Raw genomic sequence first — 22035 nt, forward strand, 5'->3', positions numbered from 1 at the left:
TGTGCAAACCTTTATTCTTTAGAGTTTAACAGTTAAATCCAACAAAAAGGAAAACATAAAAGAGAAAATGTGCTGTAGGTTTTGGTGATATTTTTTTCATCCTACTGAGAATGAATGGATTAAAATATTATCTTTATTTTTTGAATCGAAGCATATGATTTGTGCTGAACTCAAAACAATTAGCACATTTTACAACATGTTGACCTTTGGTGTGTTTGCACGCAAAAAAAATTTAGTTTTCAGTTTAAATGCACGGACATTTTGACTTTTAAATATTCTGGGGTTTTGTCTGAAAAACCTCAACATTTATTGTTCTGTGACGGAATACATTTTAAAATGACAAGTTGTCATACCTTCATTTCTTGTCCATAACCTGTATCTCAATCGTATTCCAACTCTCTTGTGGCCCAAGTTTAACCTGCTTCTTGTCTGTAGTTGTAGTAACATCTCTCTAAAAATAACAAGTATCACAAATGCCCTTGTCCATACACTTCTAGGGTTATAAGTTTAAATTGGTCTTCTCAAGCATAACCTTACAAGAACACCTAGACAGGAACACAAACATGACAGTTTCACCCATGGCTCTGTTTTTTTTTTTTTTTTTTTCGTTTTTCACAGCTTTGCCTGTCAGCCTCTCTGAATGCGTATGCGCAGGTGGGTTCATGCAGGTGTGTCTGTTCCTGTGTGAGACAGAGGAGGGACAACAGGCTGGAAAGCAACAGTATGGCTGGCCAAAAGGGGCTGTGCACAGACATACAGAGAGCAGACTGTCAGGAGTATTGAGTTCATCACACAATGACAGGGAACTCAGTCTGAGCCCAGTAAGTGGAAGCTGTCTTTTCACAATATTTAGGCCAATGTTTTCCATGAAGCAGACTGACAGGGTTAAACCAGGTGAAAGCTCTGCTCTGTATTGATTTGACCCCTCAACTCCAGCCAGGATGGATATTGATTTCTGACAAGATACAGGTTAACGGAGGATATCATCACAGTGAGCCATAAAAAAGGGAGGAAAAAAAAAATCTCACAGTTATAACATATTGATGTAAAGGGATTTTTAGTTTTTACTGCTTTTTTTTGTCTTTCTCCAAGTAAAATTCTAAGATGGATAATATTTATAAAACATCTTTCACACAAATAGAAAATGGGGAGCCTTTTGCAAATGCTTTGTACTTAATGTCGTTGAGTTATTTCATAGTTTCTGTGGCACTATGCCAATTAATCTCTATAAAACAGCCTGCCAGGCCAATGAAAACACAGTGCAAACCAGATTATATTGCTGCTACTCTTGCTGTCACTCAGAATTACCCAAAAACTTCACTCAAACAAATCTGAAAATAGCGTGCTGTGTTGTGCCAGCGTGGTGCTGAAATCTGACCCTCATGCAGAATCTGTCTGTCTGCACTCTCAGTGTAATACTGTGCAGCAGTAAGCCAAAGTGGAACAGAGGAGACAGTTCTTAACATGACCCAGCAGGTTACTATAAAAGTGTATGAATATATTTAAAGTGTCTGCAAAAATTCTGAAAATATATATGCTAAATGAATTAACCCGAGTTCAACAAGACAATAGTGGCAGGGTTAAAGCAGGTAAGCAATCGGGCTCTCTTTCCACAGGACATGCAGGTTTCTGTTGTTAGTGTCACGAATGGTCGTTTTGTTTGTCATTACTGAAGCTGGATTTTTACTACACATGACTTCAAAGTTCCAATTTTTTGTTTGAAATTCTTGTGTTGTGAATTTGTTTTTTTGTCTTTGCATGCATGACTCAACAAACTACAAGGCCATGGGCCTTCCAAGTGTTTATGTGACACGCAAAGGTTGCTTGTAAAAGTTTGCTTCAACTTGTGGTGTGACCCGTTTGGGCTCAGACGTTCCATCTTACTTTCACTTACATGTTTTTGAAGTGCTTTTATTGTGCAAAGTGCCAGGGCAACCAGAGTTTTCTTAGACTGTATAATTGATAGAATTGCTCATTCCAGCCACCTGTTGATACACCCTGCTGGTCAGCTGCCTGAAAGGAGGCTCCAACACTTTCACCTTGCTTGCAAGAAAAACAATTATAGCCGTTTGGTAGGTGCAAGCTCATGCAAGTCATAATTTTGCGGAATTGCAAACCCTCACTGTTTTCATGTAAAGTACTTTTGAAACTACACTTGGAGCGCCAACAGTACAGAGCTGTGCTCTACCCAAGCAGACTGATATATCAGCTAATATCAACTTGCTGTACCTTCAGTGTTTCTCTAAGAACAGAAGAGCAAAAACCTGAACTTTTCTGTGCAATATGCGTGTTTTACTTGAAAACTACTATGAAATTTAATAGGTTTTATTCCATGTTTTTGTGTAAGAAAAAACATAAAACCATAAAAAAAAGAATCAAATGTTATAGATTTAGTGGACTCACAGTAATTCATAATGCTTACATTGGTAGTAAGCAACAATGTGTTAGCTAATTTTGTCACCAAATGGAACAGCCAATATAAATTTAGACTTGAAAAAAAAAAAAGGATTGTTCAAAGAAGAAACAGTTAGCTGAAATCGTTTTGTTTTTGTATTGTGTTGCTTGAAATGGATATGTACTCTGTAGTTTAGAGTGGGAGTTGGCAGTTGAATTCTCAGTCACCATTAATGTAGGACATTGTGGATTGATGTGTGAGAGTAAATGCAAATCTGTAGTAAAAAAAAAGAAAAGTGAATGAGTTTGAAGTGCACTGCTTTCATGATTTGAGTATTCAATGTTCAGCTGTATTATGTGAACGGAGATGAGTTTGCTTAGGTGCGTCAAGTGCTTTTATCTGTACACATGCATAACATTACACACGTTGCATGCAGGATGTAGAGTTAAACTTACACAATGGGTAATACATGCCATCACATCGTTTTGCATGCAGTTTCTATGCATCTGCTTTTTAGGTTTTGGAGGTTGAGTTCTCAGCAAAATAGGAGGCAGGCAGGCCCGGCATCAGCAGGGGGAATATGACGGTGTGATTAATATGCGTCGAAGATTGTGTTGATTGAACTGTTTGAAAAAATTGCCTGTGCAACAGTTGAAGAGGCATCAGTGTTGGACTTCATCTTGACACCTTTAGTCCAGAGGTACAGCATGTAATTAAAGTGTCATTTGTCTTCTGTCTGTCATCAATCAGTGTTTGGATGGCTGTTTTCTTATGAAAAAGAGTGAAAATTCAGATTTTTCTGTTTTGAGAGGACAGTATACTGTAAACATGTAACCAAATTTGTATGTAGTCCAGCGTTGAAGGGCTGCTCTCCTGTATGTTATAGATGTTTCCCTGGTTTCTCACGTTTAATTTAAACTTTTCAATTCTTGGCCTCTGCAGAGCTTGATCACAGGCTGAAGAGGTAACTTATTTATTTGACGCAGGTACTTATATAAAACGTAGAGTAAGTAGGTCCCCGAGAACTGGAGATGAACTCTTCTGATTGAGTCAAATATCCTCCCTCCACCTTTTTGCAACACTGTGAGGAATTTTGCAAATGTGCTCACTTATTTCCATAGAAACACCAAGATCTGCTGGGAAATTAGAGATGTTTAGTTAAAGTGAGCCACGCTCATGAAACATGCCCAAATGAACCTTAATAGCTATGTTTTTGGGGGATAAAAGGAGGACACAAGCCTCAAACCGGTGTCTCATGTGGGTAAACAAAGCCTGGTTGCCATGCTGATGGGGCGTCAGTGTATAAATAGCTTGGGTGTTGTTCTGAATACTCCTCAGAGAGGGCAAGAGAGCAACAGAAAAATGGAATACCAGTGACAGAGATAGTGTAGGACACGGCAAACAGATTTTTACAAAGGTCAGGGGCTTTTAAAAAGATTGAAAAAACAAAGCGTGGGATAAGTTTTAGAAATGAATATGCAGATTTGTTTCCATTATGTTTCTTATTTAATGGTCTTGACAAACTTTTTCACCTTAGCTCATTTAGCTTTGCGATATGCAATTATAAAGTTTGAGGTTGTTTTGAGAAGAATTTTGTGCGCATTTGTTTGAAGGTTAAACTGATAATTACACTGGATGCAAATAAAGGTGCAAAAGGTACAAAACGCTGCAGCATAGTGAAACACTCTGCCTTGCTAAAATATTTAAACATCCTAAACTAAACATTTTGACTTTTTTGTTACATTTGAAACAGATTCTTGATCTGTCACATACAATCCCAGTGAGTTACATTGAAGTAACAACACAAAATGTGAAAACATTTTAATCATAAGGATACTTTCTTGTAACACATTAGTAGATTTTGAAAACATTTGGTAAACTGGGCCAATGAAGTTGAAAGATGTGCTGATGTTTGTTTTTTTTTTCTGCAGGGAATGTTGACTGTGGCTGCGGACAGACAAAACTGAAAGGACATCGAGACACCTGGGAAGCTTCTCCTCCACTCCTGGAAAGACTCAGTCCTCGCGTCAGTCAAAGTAAAGCTCTGGATGGTTGTCGGCTCCCAGCTGAGCAGGACGCTCCACCTTCTCCGCCCACGTAGCTCTGACTCCTCTGCTCAGGTAAGAGTCAAGTGAGGCGAGATCTTGCAAATAGATTTGTCAAATTATTAGCTGCTGTGTTTATCTGTGGCATGTTTCGTGAGTAACAGTTTTGTCATTTGTTGCTTGAGAATGATCTCTGACATATGGCCCTCTTTAGGAAGACGTGCTGATGTTGGGAAGTTAGCCGGGTAATAAATCTGTCAGTTATGCAGAAGCTGTCAAGGGACTGATCTTAAGTGGGCAGGGGAGTGGAATATTTTTCTGCCAGGCCATTTTGTAGCCATGGTAACCAGAAGCCTTTGGCTTTAAATTTTCTTTTGATTGATTCGAATAAGAAGGAGTAAAAGCAGTAGTTTCAGTTTGTGGCCGACTAAGTGCCTTTAAGTGTTTTTTTGTAGTCATTGAAAGGCGACTATGGATTGTTTTAAATGAGTGTTATCCCTTTTGGCAGGAAAATGACGTTTTTATTCCCTATGTTCATTACTATGAGAACCATATTTCTTGGCTTAATTTCTGAGCAGAATAGTTTTTAAGACTGAGAAACAGATGAGCTTGCCTTTTATCCTAATGTGGTTAAAAAGTGAAAGGTGAAACACCATCTACATAAAGAAGTTGATTGACGTTTAAATGTGGATGAAACACTGTTTATAGGTTGAAATGTTTGGGCTAAATTTAGACGGGACACATGGCTACAAAGGCAAATGTGCAACATTTTCTGTCTCGCCTTAATTTGGACAATCACTGTCTGACTGGAAATATCTATAAAAAGATGTTTGAATGCTTATCTTTAGCCAAATTCTCTGTTTGCTACTTTTTATTGGTTTATGTAACTCCCTTCTGTTTTCCTAATTTTTGTGTCATCTTTGCTGTACCTATTGCAAACTCTCTTCTCAGTTCTCTGCCCTTTTTAACCTGTTGGATATTGATGCGCACACTCTTTTATGCTAATAGATTAAATAAAAGGGGTTACTTAGCGCGGAAAGTCAGTGAAGCAATTTCTACTTTTTCTATCCTCTTATTGCCTTGCTGTTTTTATGGAGGAGGTGAATAAGTTCAATGGTTAAGGTCCTAGAATTTATCCCCATTTCATTCCCTTACAGTGGAGGGTAATTATCTCAAAACTGACACACACAATGCACAAGACAATGCAAGTGTTTGTCCATGTCACATCCATGTTAAAAACGTGGAAAGAAAACATGGTTATGCTTACCTTTTTGATAGTTGGAGTAAAAACTCTGCATGACTTATAAATTATGATGTTAATGAAGGAGCTTTCAGTTTCCCCCAAAGATTGATACGTGGGTGCAACTGCCTAAATCCGTGCACACACACACTGCGGTCACACACTGCGGTCTTCACAGGGAAATGTCTGTCTGTTCTACATTGATGCACCTAATATTTTTCACATGTCAGGACATGTCTGTGTCCATTGTGTCTGAGAAGAACTCTGCTCAGTCTAAGTTTGACTTCCAAAAAAGCAGGGTTAAAAGTATATGCTAAAAGGTAGCCCCACTTCTGAGAGCATTCATGCACAGCACTGATCGTGACAGTAACATATGTATAGGCATTATTTATTTCAACTTATTAATATAAGTCGAATATATATTCATATGTTCAACTTTAACAACCAAATATTAAATTTTATGCCTTTTTTGTTTATAAGCCACCAGTGATATATAAGGATGCTCCCAAACGGCATCAGTAAGCTTAGCTGTAAGCCACTTCGGCGTGCCGGGGGACTTGCTTCATAATTCTACAAATATGTTTTGAAGTACAGACTAATTAATTTATTAAAATATTTGCAGAAATGCAAAAAAGGAGATGAGAAGTAATAGGACAAATCTGCATACAGAGAGCATAAGCGGAAATGTTAGATGCCGATAAGATGAAGGCGAAGATAAAGCAAAAATTTTGTAAGGTGAGCCTCAGTGATACTTACCCCTCACACTCTTTCTTCAGCAATTATCTCTGTTGGGTGCAAATTAGACATTTTTCTCCCTGATGATTTGTTCTTTTTGCTGGCTTTTTATTCAGTTGACAGTCGCTTTTCTCTAAGCAGAAAACCCATTAGAAATGAGCTGATGCAGGGATGACAGTCTAAAAGCTCAGACAGTGACACTTGGGCGGGACATCAGAGTCATCAGTTCGTGGCTTTGAGAGCAGTTTGCCCAGTTTACATCAAGCCGAAAACATCGAGCCAGAACTGTAATCTGAAGCTTAAATCTATTGAAAGGAATTGCTATTTTATTTGTTGATCAGTATGATTTGCCCGCTAAGAAATTATACAGCATGAAAGGAGCGTTTTTTTTTTGTGCTTTTAAAATGCAGGTACCGTCCAGTTTGATACCAAATCTGAACACCGCCTGTGTAGACACAGATGGAGCAGTGGAGCTGCTGCCACTTCAGACATGCTGCTCACACTATGCTCAAAAACACGCACCTTGCAGTGAGCAATCTGCTGCAAAGTAACAGAAAAATCCAACCAGAACTACTCAAAATATCTGTGCAAATGTAGGAGATGTGGTCTCTCGAGTTGTGCTTTTGTACTCCAGAGCAGTTTTATGTTCTGATGTCTGTTGTGTTTTTCAGAAGGAAAATCCCCCAATCCACCAACACTGGTCACATTTATTGGCGTACAACTTTTAGGAAATAATTTTCAACTTAACCTGCACTTGAAAGCTTCAGGATAATTTCAACACACACCCTTTGAGAGCAACCTAAACTGACAAAGAAGGGAGTATATTTGGGGAAAAAAAGGAATGCTAGTCATTTGTTAGTGCCTATGAAACTGCTACGATCCAATGAGGACTCATTAAAATGTGCTTACCTAACATTTTACAAGACTTAATATTTCCCCTTTAATTTAGTACCTGTTAGTTTTATAAACACTAATGGGCGGATTAGTGGGTCAAATTGTTTGATATTTTCAGTTCTGAACTAGGTCTGTGCTCAGTTATGAAAAGGGTTCAACCCTCAACATGCCTCTCTTACCTGGTCAAGAAGAGTTTTCCAGTTGAGATGTCAGATGATTGGTGTTTATGCCAAATGTCATAAATTACATCATATTTACCTCATAAAGAAAGACTCAAAATTCAAAGATGATATCACTGAAATAGACAGCCATGGTAATGCATTATAATCTCATTTGCAGTGTTTATTAAAATCTCTTTTAAAGATTTATTTATGCAAAAAATATTATCATGAACAAATGACATTACTATGATTCAAACAAAATTAAAGTTTTTTTTCTTTAAAACACAATACATTCTTCTTTTTCCTTATTTACGTGATTCCACCCCCCCCCCCTTTTTTTTCATTAATGTAATTTATCACACCATGTATTTTCTACTTTGATATTAAATACATTATAAAAAAGTTTTTTTTTTGAGGGTGTATTGAACCAATGCCTAATTTTATTCCAGTTGTGCCAAGTAAAATAAAGATCAAGCATGAAATCAAAGCAACTGTTAATTCACAAACATTGAAAAATAAACAGCATTAGTTTATTTCTATACAAATTATAGACCTTGACAACAGGTATACATATTAAAAAAAAATTAGAAATCTGTGTCTCCTCTCCTTGTTGTTAATTCCAGGTTGTGTCTGTCTCCCCAGTCTACTTAGATGTGACTGCACAGCTCAGATCAAACATAAAGATATGCACACTGTTTACTGAAAGCATCCCAGTGACACTTTTAACCTTCACTGGCTGTAAATTTAAATTCAGATGTTAAAATTTCTTCCTGACAGCTTGTTTGCAAAAAAAAACAAAACAAAAAAAAAACTCTGCATGGCTTTGATTTCTTTATCAGTGATTAGGATGCAAGAGATCATTTTTATGCCAAGAGGAAGAGTAAACCTTGCAGGGAAATCCTGACAGTGCTTTACAAATTCAATTAACTCTCAGGGATAGATTTTTTTTTTCATTTGTTACTGAAATATCCTCTCATCCGTTTCAATGTAGCCTGCAGTGGTGGCTCACTGTGATGCCAAAGATGTCAAATTACTAATTAACTGAGAGCAGCTTTCATCTAAAAACGCATCTCTGATGCCTTCACGTATTCACCAATCCTGGGTTGTTTAGTTCATAGATAAATGTTCATTATTCCAGTTTTTATTGGCATGACGAGTATTTGAGTCATTGATTAAAACGAAACCAGTTAAATTTGTAATTTAGCAAGTTTATTGCTAGGAGTATTTTAAGAAAGCACTGGTTATACAACATATATCACCAAATAATTAACTTAAAGTCTTGTACTTAATACATTTTATTGCTTCTTCAGAGGGTCTAATTACATTTGGGACACATTGCTGCGTGGAGGGTTTAAAACAATTGGGGTAAATAGTCTCAGTGTGGGAGAGCGTGGAGTTTCCCTTCTCTGTTTTCTTGTAATAGCTTTGCTTGGCTTTATTTGATCTGGGCCTCTGCTCTCTCGTAGTAGGATTGAACTGTGTTTGGAGGGCAAGAAGGGAAACACACACATTCATTTACACATGATGCCGAGACAAATGAAAGTGGAATTACAGACAGAGAGAAAGAGAGAGGAAAAAGAAGAGGGCATCTAATATTACGAGTTTGGTTGAAAGGTGGTAAAAATAAAAGAAGCGTCTATTGACCTTCTTCTTCTTTTGAACTAGTGTGCTACCGTACTCCTCTGTCTTGCAAGTGTACATTTGCTTTTAGCTAAAATATCACTGTTAATAGGGATATTGGTTTAGATACTTGCAACCGGCCAAAGATAAAGTCTACCATTTCCAAAATGTTACTCTATCAAAGGGTGCAAGAGTACCTGCCAGGAGAGGAAAAAAAGCACAGACATATATTACTTTTATCCAAGAAACCCCTTCAGATTCACTTCAGTTTCCAAGAGATCAAGAAACATTAGTACTTTGGCTCAACCTAAGGATGAGCCAAAGTAGAATTTGAAATTTCATTTTCCAATATCCATGTTTTATAAAGCTTTGACCTGAATATTTTGCCGACTCAGAGAATTGACTATTTTAAACTGTCTTCAGCATCTTATAAAACAATAATTAGCACAGCTAGCATGATTAGCATTATCAAAACACCCATTCCCAGGTGTGGTCTCGGGAAAATGTAGAACTGAACTCACAGATTTTCAAAAGGCTGCCAACATTTTTAAACCCAAGACTTCCAATGAGCGACAGAGGTTAAAGGAATGTTGTTAGGATCATGGAAACATTGTCTGTCTGGAAAGTGTCATGTCGGTTTTAAGGTTGCGAACCCACATGCAAGAACACAGTCAGACAGAGCGAGTCAGAAACAATAATGTTTATTGAAGGATCAGGGAGCTGGTGGCGAAGCCGAATCGGCGGACCGGTTCTTCTACTGCCAACGGGAAAAAGCAGGGTTAGCGAGAACTCAGCGGAGTTTCTCCAGGAAATGACTGAGGTGAGCTTACTTGGCGTGGAGGTATTAGGGGCGAAGCGGAGCGCGAGCCGAGTGTCCGTTGACGAGCGATGCTTAGCTCTGATGTCGGGCACGGCCTGGAGCCTGATCCGTCCAGGCGGTCCTCCGGGAAGTTCGGGCGTGGGCCTCCTGGCCCGTAGCGTCCCGAAGGGGAAATCCCGGGGAGGGATCGACGAGGGGAGATCACGCACACACACACAGGGAGTGGCGTCTGACCGGGAACACCGGCAGCGTCGGGAAATCACACAGGAGGGAGGTGATCCACAGCGGGGAGACAGACTTACACGAATGCGGGGGGCAGCTGGTTTCCGGGAAACAACTAGAAGACGGCGGGAGAATCTGGCGAGGGAGACAACAAGGGTTAGACGAGAGTAATCACAGAAGGCCTCTTTCTGGAACGCTGGTTACCGTGGTAGGCAAACACTCAGGCGGTGAGACGGAGTGTAGCTGCTGCTTATATCGCAGGTCCACGCCCTCTAAACCAGCTGCAGGTGTGTGTCCGGGTTGAACCAGGACACTTCTCAGGGGTGGAGCATGGGTGACATCTGCTGGATGTCTTGAGAAGTGGTGGTTCCAGGGACAGGTGGAAATAAAACTAACTAAAGGAAAACAAACTAAGAAACTAGGAAAAGGGGAGGACAAACAGACCCTGACAGTACCCCCCCCTCAACGGACGCCACCTGGCGGCCGAACAGAGGACGGGGTCTGGGAGTCCCTAAAGTCTCTAATAAGGGAGGGGTCTAAAATGAAAGATCCCGGAACCCAGGAACGTTCCTCAGGACCATAACCCTCCCAGTCGACAAGGAACTGGTGACCCCGACCTCGTCGCCGAGTGGCGACAATCCGGCGGACGGAGAAGGCCGGATGGCCATCGATGACCCGGGCGGGTGGAGGGGGTTCGGCCGGAGGGCAAAGTTCACTGGAGAGTACTGGCTTAATTTGGGAAACGTGGAAGGTTGGGTGGACACGCAGAGACGGGGGAAGGCGGAGGCGTACAGCTGAGGGGCTAATGACTGCCAGCACTTCAAAGGGGCCAATGAACCTTGGAGACAACTTTCTAGACATAGACTTGAGGGGAATGTTGTGTGTGGACAACCATACCTTTTGTCCCACTATATAAGCAGGTGCAGGGGTTCTACGACGGTCAGCCAGGCGTTTATTGGTAGCGGAGGTGTTGTTGAGGGCAGTGATGGTGTCCTTCCAAATCTTATGGCTTCGTCGGATGTGGTGTTGTACCGACGTGATCGAGAGGTTCTCCTCGTCAGAGGGGAGGAGTGGTGGTTGGTAACCCAGGACCACTTCAAACGGAGAGAGACCTGTGGCTGCAGAAATGTGGCTGTTATGTGCATACTCGACCCATGGGAGGTATTGGGCCCAATCGTTGGGGTTCGTGGAGGTCAGGCATCGCAGAGTCGTCTCTAGCTCTTGGTTCATACGTTCTGTCTGGCCATTGGTTTGTGGATGGTAGCCAGAAGTGAGGGATACCTTAGCCCCCAGAGCCGAGCAGAACTGACGCCAGACCTGTGATATGAACTGGGGGCCGCGATCCGAGAGGATTTCCTGCGGGATGCCATGTAGTTTAAAGACATGTTTAATTAATAACAGGGCAGTCTGGGCAGCCGTGGGCAGCTTACGTAGGGGAACAAGGTGACATGCCTTGGAGAAACGGTCGACGATGGTGAGGATGGTGGTCATACCTTTACTGGTTGGGAGTCCGGTAACGAAATCTATGGCCACGTGGGACCAAGGGCGCTTAGGTATGGGTAGTGGTTGTAGGAGTCCTGCGGGGGGTTGATTGGATGACTTGTTCCGGGCACAGATTGGGCAGGCTGAAACAAACTCCTTGACATCCTTGTGTACGGAGGCCCACCAAAACCGTCTGTTTATTAGCCCAATCGTGCGGCTAACGCCGGGGTGACCTGAGAACTTAGAATTGTGTATCCACTGGAGAAAACGGGATCGGACAGAGGACGGAACATACACCTTACCCGGTGGGCAGGACTCTGGGGCTGGTTCTGTTTGCTGAGCTTGATGGACGATGTCTTCGATCTCCCAGGTGACCATTCCCACGGTGCAACTGGGAGGCAGGATGGGAGCTGGGACCACCTCAGCGTCATCTGGGGAATAGACTCGAGATAGAGCATCGGGTTTAACATTCCTTGAACCTGGGCGAAATGTGATAGATAGGTTAAATCGAGAAAAGAACAGAGACCAACGAGACTGGCGGGGATTGGATTTCTTGGCTGCTTGCAAGTATGTCAGGTTCTTGTGATCGGTCCAGACCAGTACGGGGTGTTCGGCGCCCTCCAGCCAGTGGCGCCACTCCTCCAAGGCGAGTTTAATCGCGAGAAGCTCTCTGTCGCCCACGTCATAATTCCTCTCAGCTGGTGAGAGTCTACGGGAAAAGAAGGCGCATGGATGGAGCTTATGGTCGTGGGTAGACATCTGGGAAAGAACCGCGCCGACCCCGGTGTCGGAGGCGTCAACTTCCAGAATGAATTGCTTCTTGGGGTCAGGCTGGACCAGAATGGGAGCGTGTGCAAACCGGGACTTGAGCTCCTCGAAGGCGGCCTCCGCTTGAGGGGTCCAGACGTATTCTCTCTTGCTGGAAGTGAGAGCGGTGAGGGGTGAAGCAGTCTGACTGTAATTGCGTATGAACCTCCTGTAGAAGTTTACAAACCCCAAAAAGCGCTGTAGTTGTTTGCGGTTTTCGGGTTTAGGCCAGTCGAGTACTGCCTTGATCTTGTCCTCGGATGCTCTAACCTGTCCCCTTTCGAGGATGTACCCTAGGAAGGTTACTGAAGGGCGGTGAAACTCACACTTTTCCGCTTTTACATACAGCTTATTCTCCAGAAGGCGTTGGAGAACCAGACGGACATGTTGTTTGTGCTCCGCGAGGGATTTGGAATATATCAGGATATCATCCAGGTAGACGAACACAAAGACATTGATGAGATCCCTCAGGACGTCGTTCACCAGGGCCTGGAAGAAAGCAGGTGCGTTAGACAACCCAAACGGCATGACCAAATATTCATAGTGGCCCATGGGGGTTTTAAACGCCGTCTTCCACTCATCACCCTCCCTTATGCGAAGGAGGTGGTAAGCGTTCCTGAGATCTAGTTTTGTGAATATGGTTGCTTCTTGGACGGGCTCAAAGGCTGAGGATAATAATGGCAACGGGTACTTATTCTTGATGGTGATCTGGTTGAGTCCACGGTAGTCAATACAGGGCCGAAGAGAGCCATCCTTTTTCCCCACGAAGAAGAACCCTGCTCCGAGGGGAGAGGATGAGGTGCGGATAATCCCTGCAGCTAGAGACTTGTTTATGTACTCCTCCATGGTTTGCCTTTCTGCTCTAGAAATGTTATATAGCTTGCTGTTGGGTAATGGGGCGCCAGGCAGTAGATCGATGGCACAGTCATACGGTCTGTGGGGTGGCAGAGACAGGGCTTTGTCCTTACTGAAAACAGGAGCTAGATCATGGTACTCACGGGGAATGGAGGAGACGTCAGATGGGTCGATCTCAGCTGGCTCTGTAGGCGTAGTGACGACTGGAAAGGCGGAATGAAGGCAGGTACTGTGACACTTTGTGGACCACGACTCAATCTTGGTCTCGGCCCAGTCTATGTGCGGGTTGTGCTTGTATAACCAGTCGAAACCAAGGATGATGGAGGCACTGGCGGCAGGAAACACGAGGAAAGTAATCTCTTCTGTGTGATTACCTGAAGTGAGTAGACGCACTGGCTTGGTTTGATGGGTGATCTGTGGCAGGTTCCCTCCGTCGAGGGCTGATACCCGGAGAGGAACTGGAAGCGGCTCGATTTCAATAGACAGTTGCTCGACGATGTCTGAATTAATGAGGTTCTGTTCACACCCTGAGTCAATGAGGGCTGATAAAGAATATGGTTCGTTAATGATTATGGAGACAGGGATGATGAAGCGAGATCTTACTGCTGTAGTCTCCGGCAGTCTCCCCGTCCTTACTGCCGGACCTGCGGGTTTAAACGTATTGGACAGTTAGCTATTACATGATTGGGTTCACCACAGTAAAGGCAAAGCCGGGAGCGCATCCTCCTCTGCCGCTCCTCTGGGGTTAGCTTAGCGTGTCCCAGTTGCATGGGTTCTGGTCCTGTAGATGAGGGAAAGGTGGGTGGAGGTTGGACAGTCGACTGGTTACTGACCTGTGCGGAGCGCGGAAGGGCGGTGCGGCGGGATCGCTCACTCATCCTTGACCGAATCCGGTTGTCTAATCTTATGGCCAAGTTAATAAATTCATCCAGAGACTCTGGTTCATCTAGAGTAGCCAGTTGGTCCTTTATCTGCTCATTTAACCCATGAAAGAATGCGCTTTTAAGCGCAGCAGGGTTCCAGCCTGAAGCAGCGGCCAAGATTCTAAAATCGATGGCAAAGTCTGACACAGTCTTCTGGCCTTGCTTCAATCCATGTAGTTCACGGGAGGCTGAAGTCTTCTCAGCCTCTTGACAAAACACCTGCTGTAACTCCTTCAAAAACTCGGGGAAGGTACACCCATAGTTAGAGGCTGAAGAAAACCGGGCTTCGGCCCACTCTAGGGCTCGGCCCGTCAACAGGGATAACACGTAGGAAATCTTAGCACTGTCATGCAAAAAACTCTGCGGTGAATGATTAAAGATGATATTGCATTGGAGAATAAACCCCTTGACCTTCCGGACGTCACCTGAAAATTTCTCTGGCGCTGAGGGTCGGACGTCCGAAAACATGGAGCGGGCTGGTGGATCCGGAGCCACTGTCGGGGAGGGTTGAGAGCTGGGAGCCTGCTGAACTGAATTCCGTAGGAAAGTGGTTAATTCTGTTAGTTTATCGTTAGTCTCGGCTTGACGACTAGCTAACTCCCGTAATGCGGAGTCATGTGACTGGACTAGCGCGTGTTGTTCGGACAGCGCCCGTCTGATAGCGTCTGCTGAGGTTCCGAACTGGCCTGAGTGTTCTGTCATGTCGGTTTTAAGGTTGCGAACCCACATGCAAGAACACAGTCAGACAGAGCGAGTCAGAAACAATAATGTTTATTGAAGGATCAGGGAGCTGGTGGCGAAGCCGAATCGGCGGACCGGTTCTTCTACTGCCAACGGGAAAAAGCAGGGTTAGCGAGAACTCAGCGGAGTTTCTCCAGGAAATGACTGAGGTGAGCTTACTTGGCGTGGAGGTATTAGGGGCGAAGCGGAGCGCGAGCCGAGTGTCCGTTGACGAGCGATGCTTAGCTCTGATGTCGGGCACGGCCTGGAGCCTGATCCGTCCAGGCGGTCCTCCGGGAAGTTCGGGCGTGGGCCTCCTGGCCCGTAGCGTCCCGAAGGGGAAATCCCGGGGAGGGATCGACGAGGGGAGATCACGCACACACACACAGGGAGTGGCGTCTGACCGGGAACACCGGCAGCGTCGGGAAATCACACAGGAGGGAGGTGATCCACAGCGGGGAGACAGACTTACACGAATGCGGGGGGCAGCTGGTTTCCGGGAAACAACTAGAAGACGGCGGGAGAATCTGGCGAGGGAGACAACAAGGGTTAGACGAGAGTAATCACAGAAGGCCTCTTTCTGGAACGCTGGTTACCGTGGTAGGCAAACACTCAGGCGGTGAGACGGAGTGTAGCTGCTGCTTATATCGCAGGTCCACGCCCTCTAAACCAGCTGCAGGTGTGTGTCCGGGTTGAACCAGGACACTTCTCAGGGGTGGAGCATGGGTGACATCTGCTGGATGTCTTGAGAAGTGGTGGTTCCAGGGACAGGTGGAAATAAAACTAACTAAAGGAAAACAAACTAAGAAACTAGGAAAAGGGGAGGACAAACAGACCCTGACAGAAAGATTTGATCTGACTGTCCCATTGTTTTTGCTGAATACTTTGATTGTTTGATCATTTTTATAAGGTCAGTTAGTTCAGAGTCGAGTGCAACAAACTTAAAAATTACACTATTCTCATGTCAGAGTTCTTAAATTGAGCTATTTGCTTAATGTTTGAGGAAATACTTGGTAAAGTTAATACTTTCTATTAAGCCGAATAAACATGTTTCTTAGTTATTTTTTTGGCAATAATTTTGTGATGGATGAGAAAATGAAATAAAGACAGAATTGAACGCTTCATTTTTCTCATTAATTGTCACACCACAGCTCTCTGCAGTGCTGCTGTCTGGCACAAACACACTTGGGCTGACTCTGCACACTGTAGAGTTTGTTAATTACCTTATCTGGTGTCTGAGAGTTCAATCGCTCTTCTGGTGGTGAAGAGAAAAAAGAGTGGACGGAGATAAATGAAGGGCAGAGGAGAAGAGTGAATGAAACAGTTACTCATTGGCCATGTCACGTGTCCTAAAAAGTAGCAGGAAACGGTGAGGATTTTGAAATATGAGTTGTTTTCGGTGATATTCTGGAACTAAGAAGCACCACTGAGGTTATAAAATCTGGACTGTCAGGGAAAAGGTAATATCTCCTTGGTTGTTTAAATTTTGTTCAAATTAATAAAGCACACACTCATTTCGGCACTCATTGTTTGCACTTGTGTTTGCATGCTGAGCTTATCTCATTGAGAGACACATGCATAAGTGTTTATGTTTGTTCAAATAACATGGTAAAGGTTAGTGCAGAGTCATTCGGTAGCAGTGGGATATTGACTGGGATTCTGCCATCGGTGTGGAAAAACCTGTGGCTGTAGGACATTGTTAGTGAACCAGACGTTTGCTAGCAGATTCTGAGTGTGTGAGCGAATGAAGGGTGGAAGCAGATCCAGTTTCTGGTGTTTGCATTGTTCCACTGTGAGCATAGCAAAGTATCTTCATTGTGTTGCATGAGTATTCGGATTCAGGCTCAAACTTCATGTTATTTCATTTGTGTTTACATGATGGACCAACACACAGGACACAGGAATGCATAACTGTGTTGTGGAAGGGCTACAGAGTTTTAAAAATGTTTAAAAATTAAATATGTGGAGGGAAATTGTCTTACTTTTATACCATGTAAAGAATGATCTGGTCCATGGAAATCTATTCAGTCTAGTGGTAGTTTTGACGAATGGTTTCTTCAGTGATCAGGGTCACTTGCACTGGCTTGTTTCATTCTTTCACTATTCCATAGCCGTCCGTTGATCAACATTTTATTGCGACGCCGCAATGGAACGGCAAGTGGCGTGATTAGAACGGAGTGTTGCGAGGTTCGAAACTTTGCAGCAGGTTGTGGAAGTTCGTCTCGATAGGGATCTCAGACTGACGGAGCACTGTCACGGCGCTGACCCGTGCTTGTCTGTGACAGTCACAAGAACTTTACTGACCTTTTTAGTTACTCAAACATAAATGCTTATGTAGATTTTGACACAAATCAGTATTTTGGAATAATTTAATTTTCTCTTATAGATTATGTTGAGATATTGATTATTGTGACAGTCTTGCCCTGACTACACTATACCCATAATGAAAAATGTTAGTTTCAATTTTGTGCAGTGGAACCCTGGGAAGCCTAGCACACACTGTGCAATTTCCAAAATCATACAGGACCTGATTTTGTCACACTGTGCAAGCTCAACGTTGTGAAATCTTAATAACAAACCGCGTTATGCTGCACAGTGCAAGACGTAACACGGCAGAACATATTGCTACAGAACAAAAGGTATCCGTCCAACAATAAGTGGACGAGAAGTCATGAGTGTGATTATTAAAGTCTGAAAAGAAAGGGAAAAAGAGACAGCTGTGGAAGTTCTCGTGAATAGGCGAAGAGAACAAAAATGATGGCAGAAAATATCTGACACCTCTTAATATTTTCGATAGGTTGTCTTTGGTCTTTCAGAGCATCTGTCAAACTGACCAGCAATTCAAACTCAAGACCATAGATTTTTCTCACAATTGTTTTACAACAAAAGATTTTAGCTAAGACGGCCGATAATCGCACGGTGTGAACTTTGCTTTAGAGGCTGCAGACGACTTTAGACTGAGACTCGTACTAATGGGAAAATCAGTGGGAAGACTTGAAAATTGATGTTAACAGATATTCTCTGTCCAGAGAGCTTCGGATTTATTCTAACATTTGTATTTAGGAATGGATAAACTGCTTAGGGAAATTATTAATAAAATGTCTATTATTAGCGCAAGCCTTCTCGTCTTCCTTTGGCTTCCTATCATTACGTACAACCTAACTTCTGCTGCATTCCTCTTTGTTTTCTCTTGTTTCTCTCCTGCTTTATAACATTAAGCAGTGAGTAATGATGGCTGACATCATCTCTGGCTATGCTAGTCCTGACTAATTGGCCAGAGCAGTCTGACTGCATTAGATGTTATTCCTTTAGGGTATTCCCTGTCCTCCGCCTCCACTTTTGAAAGATAACCCTCATTGTTTGCATAGACTACAGCAACATATTGCTTCTCTTATAGTGGGTTTATTGTATTCGCTGCGTGACAAAAACAAACTGCGTTTTGTTGAAAGCTGTTTGTGAAATTAGCACCCCTGATTCATATGCTGCGTGTTTCTAAATGTGAGGGATAAATAATGTTAAAAGCTGTGATTGCTGTCGAGCTTGACTGGTCTCGTTAATTGGTACCATCTGAAACGCACATCTTGGGATATCTAGAGAATATTACAAATGCACTACAGGGACGCTAATGTACCTCTGAAATGTCTTTGGTTATTGTGCGGATGCTCTACCAGAGAACAATAATGCTTGAAAAATTAAGTTGCGCTTTGGATTTAGAAACGGCCTCCACTCATTTTCTCCTCTCACTCCCTTTTCCATCCGTCTGTCTTCTCTCCTTAACTTTAAGTGCCACCTTTTCAGGCAGGGTATTAGGATTACAATAATGGATGCCTCCCCTCTCACTCCAACTCCTACTTGCTTTCTCCTTCGCGTCTCTCTTCTGCACATTCTGTCCTGTACATCATCTTGGCCACGAGGGCTGTCTTCTCTCTCTCGCTCTCTCTCTCTGCGGCTTAATACAATCACATCAGTATACAGTAAGTGCACCGTGAGAGCTAGATGCAATTGAGAAGAGTGATGATAGAAAAAGGAGGGTACAGGTGGGTGCAAACTGGCATGAGTGATCACTTCATAGGAAGGTAATCACCTGAAGGCAGGACTGAGAAATTATCCATGTTAGATAGTTTCCATAAAACACAGATGTATTTTGCACGATCAAGGAGTTACTAATTTCTTGCTGCCCTTAAATTGGATTTCTCTGAACACTTTTGGTCTCAGAGCACCCTTTAGATGACACAAAGCAATTGGAAAAAAAAAGAGCAGATAGCTGCTTGATTAAAAAATGCATCAGTATTTTGTCTTTATGGTGAGGGGGGTTCTGAAGTAATCAGGAGTTTATTGTGACAAACACTTTTCACCACTTGAGCTACATTCAGCAGCTCCAGCTTTTAGTGAGATGAATGACCGTGGCCTTTTGTATTGCCTGGGAAGTCCTTATGCCGAGACCTACAGAGAGTTTATTGCCTTTTACAACTAGTTCGTATGATGAAGTGTCATCTCTCTGAACACCCACTCTCTCCTACCTTTCCTGTTCTCATCATGCGTCAGTCTTCATGTGGCTTGCTCCTCCTCTGAGCTGTTACCTTTATTTAGTTTTTTTTCCCTCTTTGGCAACCCTATCTTCACTTCCTCCCTTTCATTTTGATGTATTATCCGCATGCCTATGCTTCTGATGTTTCACTTTATCCTAATGTTTTCTTTATCTTGTTTCTTCCCTCTTTTAATAGTTGGGAGCATCACTATGTGCTTTTCTCCTCAGAACTGCATTTCCTGGAGTCTCTTTTTTTTGCCTGACCTGTTGATTTTACTTTGTGGTACAAATCTTTGCCAGTTTTATAAATTACATCCGGTGATGCTTTGAGGCTCCTTCTCTCTGACTGTACAGGCCTTGGAAACGTTATACAACAAGGAGGTGCCCAATAGCCACTTATCTCCATTATCTGACTGTTATTTTTAGCAGTGAAGCTAAAACCATGTTTCTTTCATGTCAGTTACATTTCCTAACTTATTGCAAGTTACTCCAAGCTCTATAGAAAGCAGAAACTGCCACAAATCTTGAAACAGAGATGATGAAAGAGAGATCATCAGTATTGTGTCAAACTTAAAGACTTCTTGTCACCATATTTTAGCAACAGAAAAAATGAAAATCTTGAAATGTGAAACAGAAATAAATTGCAGTTAGACTACCTATCGCTTTCAGAATTTATAAGAGTAAACTCTGATACAAAACTGACCTTTTGAGTTTTACCCTTTAAAAAATAATTTTTTTTTCCTTTATGGAAGATCACATTGCATCTAAATTTTCACTGTCTTGAAATCTGTAACTCCACATAGTTGTAAACAGAAAATAGACTTAATGGCAAAAAAGTCATTACTAATATGAATATGTGAAATGGATCTGTCCATACTTATTGATAATACAGAAGAGCACTTTTACTACAAAGACAGATCATCGATGTTGATCAACGTCACGGAAAAAAAAGCTGCTCCTTTGGAAAAACCTTTCGCCCAGGAACAAATTGGAGCCCACGTGCAGTTTATATCTTAGCTACTATAGAGCTGAGCATGAGCAATGGCTGGTGGTGACAAGTGTTTGTTAGCATAAGGTTTATGATGAAGGACAATAGAATTTATTTCTTTTTATCTCCTTAACTAGTACAAAACATCTGCTGATTTTCATATTTTGGAATAAATCAATTAATTCTCCATCCAAATATTCCTTTTGGATGATTATCCATATTGACTCATTTTTTATTTTGTTTTTGTCTGAACCAAAAGCAGGAGAGAAAATTGGACTGCAGCTGCCACATGAATATTTTAACTTCCATTCTCTCCATGACATATGCTTCATTAACCTCACAATAGTTAATTGTGAGGTGCGCACCTACACAATTAACTATTGCGGATAGGGATCCATGCGTATAGGGATCCATGCGTAGGTGGCACGCACCTACGGATGGATCCCTAATTTTAAGTAGTCAGGTAATGCAGAGGTTTAGATAAATGGTAGGGTTGAGATCTGTGGACATCAGAGTAACAAGTGTTAAAAGCTGACTTTTTGTGTTTTGAATTATTATTACTTTTTACAAGAACACTCACCACAGAGTGTTTTAAAATCCCTCGGCGGGGTTGCCGGTTTGTTAAGTCTCCAGGCTGCTGTTTTTAGGCAACATACCCAACTTCTTGTTTCACACTGAGAAATATCAACTTTTTGAATATGAATTCCAGCTGCATACTTTTTTCACTGCATTTTTTTTGTGTGTTATGCTTTGATCCCCTTTTCAAATGTAACATTATGGCTCTTGCAATTTTTTGCTTCTTTTCAAGATGCTTTGTGCTTGTTTTGCTCACATGCATTTTAAGTTTTAGGTTTCTGAGACGAAAATCTATGAAAATATAGTTTGGTTTTTTGGAACATAAACGTTTTTTTGTAAAACTTTAAACATTTTAGGTCCCTGTGAAGTTGCTAAGATCTTTAAGGCTCTTTCTTTTAACTTTTTTCCAAAACTACACTCCTCACTTAATTCAGGATGATAATATTTTCACAAAGTTTGGTGATTGGAATGATAGATTTGAACTCTGAAAAAGACTCTGATGTTTGGCCAGTGTAAAAGACTTGTTTGAAAACCAAATGACTAACTACCCCAGTTTTATAATTTTAGTTAAGCAGAAAATATAAGCTAAAGTGGAGATTAAACTGGGAGATAACTGAAATAAAATGCTGAGTATATTAAACCGGTAAGAAGTCCTTCCACACTAAATTACTCCTTCGTTGGAGGCTCAGGCTGTCTCCACAGGGACTACTTCTAGTCTGACTTTGTCCACAGAAAACCAACGTAAACACTATTAGATTTTTATTTTAGGTTAATTTTATTTAAGCTAACACTTCAGATCTGAAAATACTACGATCTACAAACTTCTGCCATCAGTAAACATAATTTTGAACCAAAAAACTTAAAGGTGGGTGTTGTTCTGTTTCTCCAACTGATGTATATATATATTTTATATATAAAAATAAATTTGTTTTGTCTTTAAGAAGTTGCACATGTGATGCTCTTCATATTTATAACACCAAACATTGTATTATTACAAGATCTGCTTTATGTTATATAACGATCT

At 42.0% G+C, this 22035-nt stretch overlaps 1 protein-coding gene across 4 annotated transcripts in view; it reads left to right on the forward strand.

Annotated features, from left to right (window-relative positions):
* atxn1a (ataxin 1a) overlaps positions 1 to 22035 on the forward strand; it is a 113914-nt gene that overhangs the window by 25691 nt on the left and 66188 nt on the right. For all 4 annotated transcript variants that reach the window (XM_017307536.2, XM_008422051.3, XM_008422055.3 and 1 more), the window contains one exon: positions 4327 to 4515. The gene's annotated coding sequence lies outside the window, so the exon portion shown is untranslated. The remainder of the gene's footprint in view (positions 1 to 4326; positions 4516 to 22035) is intronic.

This window comes from Poecilia reticulata, chromosome 11 (genome assembly GCF_904066995.2).
Source record: "Poecilia reticulata chromosome 11, P_reticulata-male-v2, whole genome shotgun sequence".
Classification (NCBI taxonomy): Eukaryota; Metazoa; Chordata; class Actinopteri; order Cyprinodontiformes; family Poeciliidae; genus Poecilia; species Poecilia reticulata.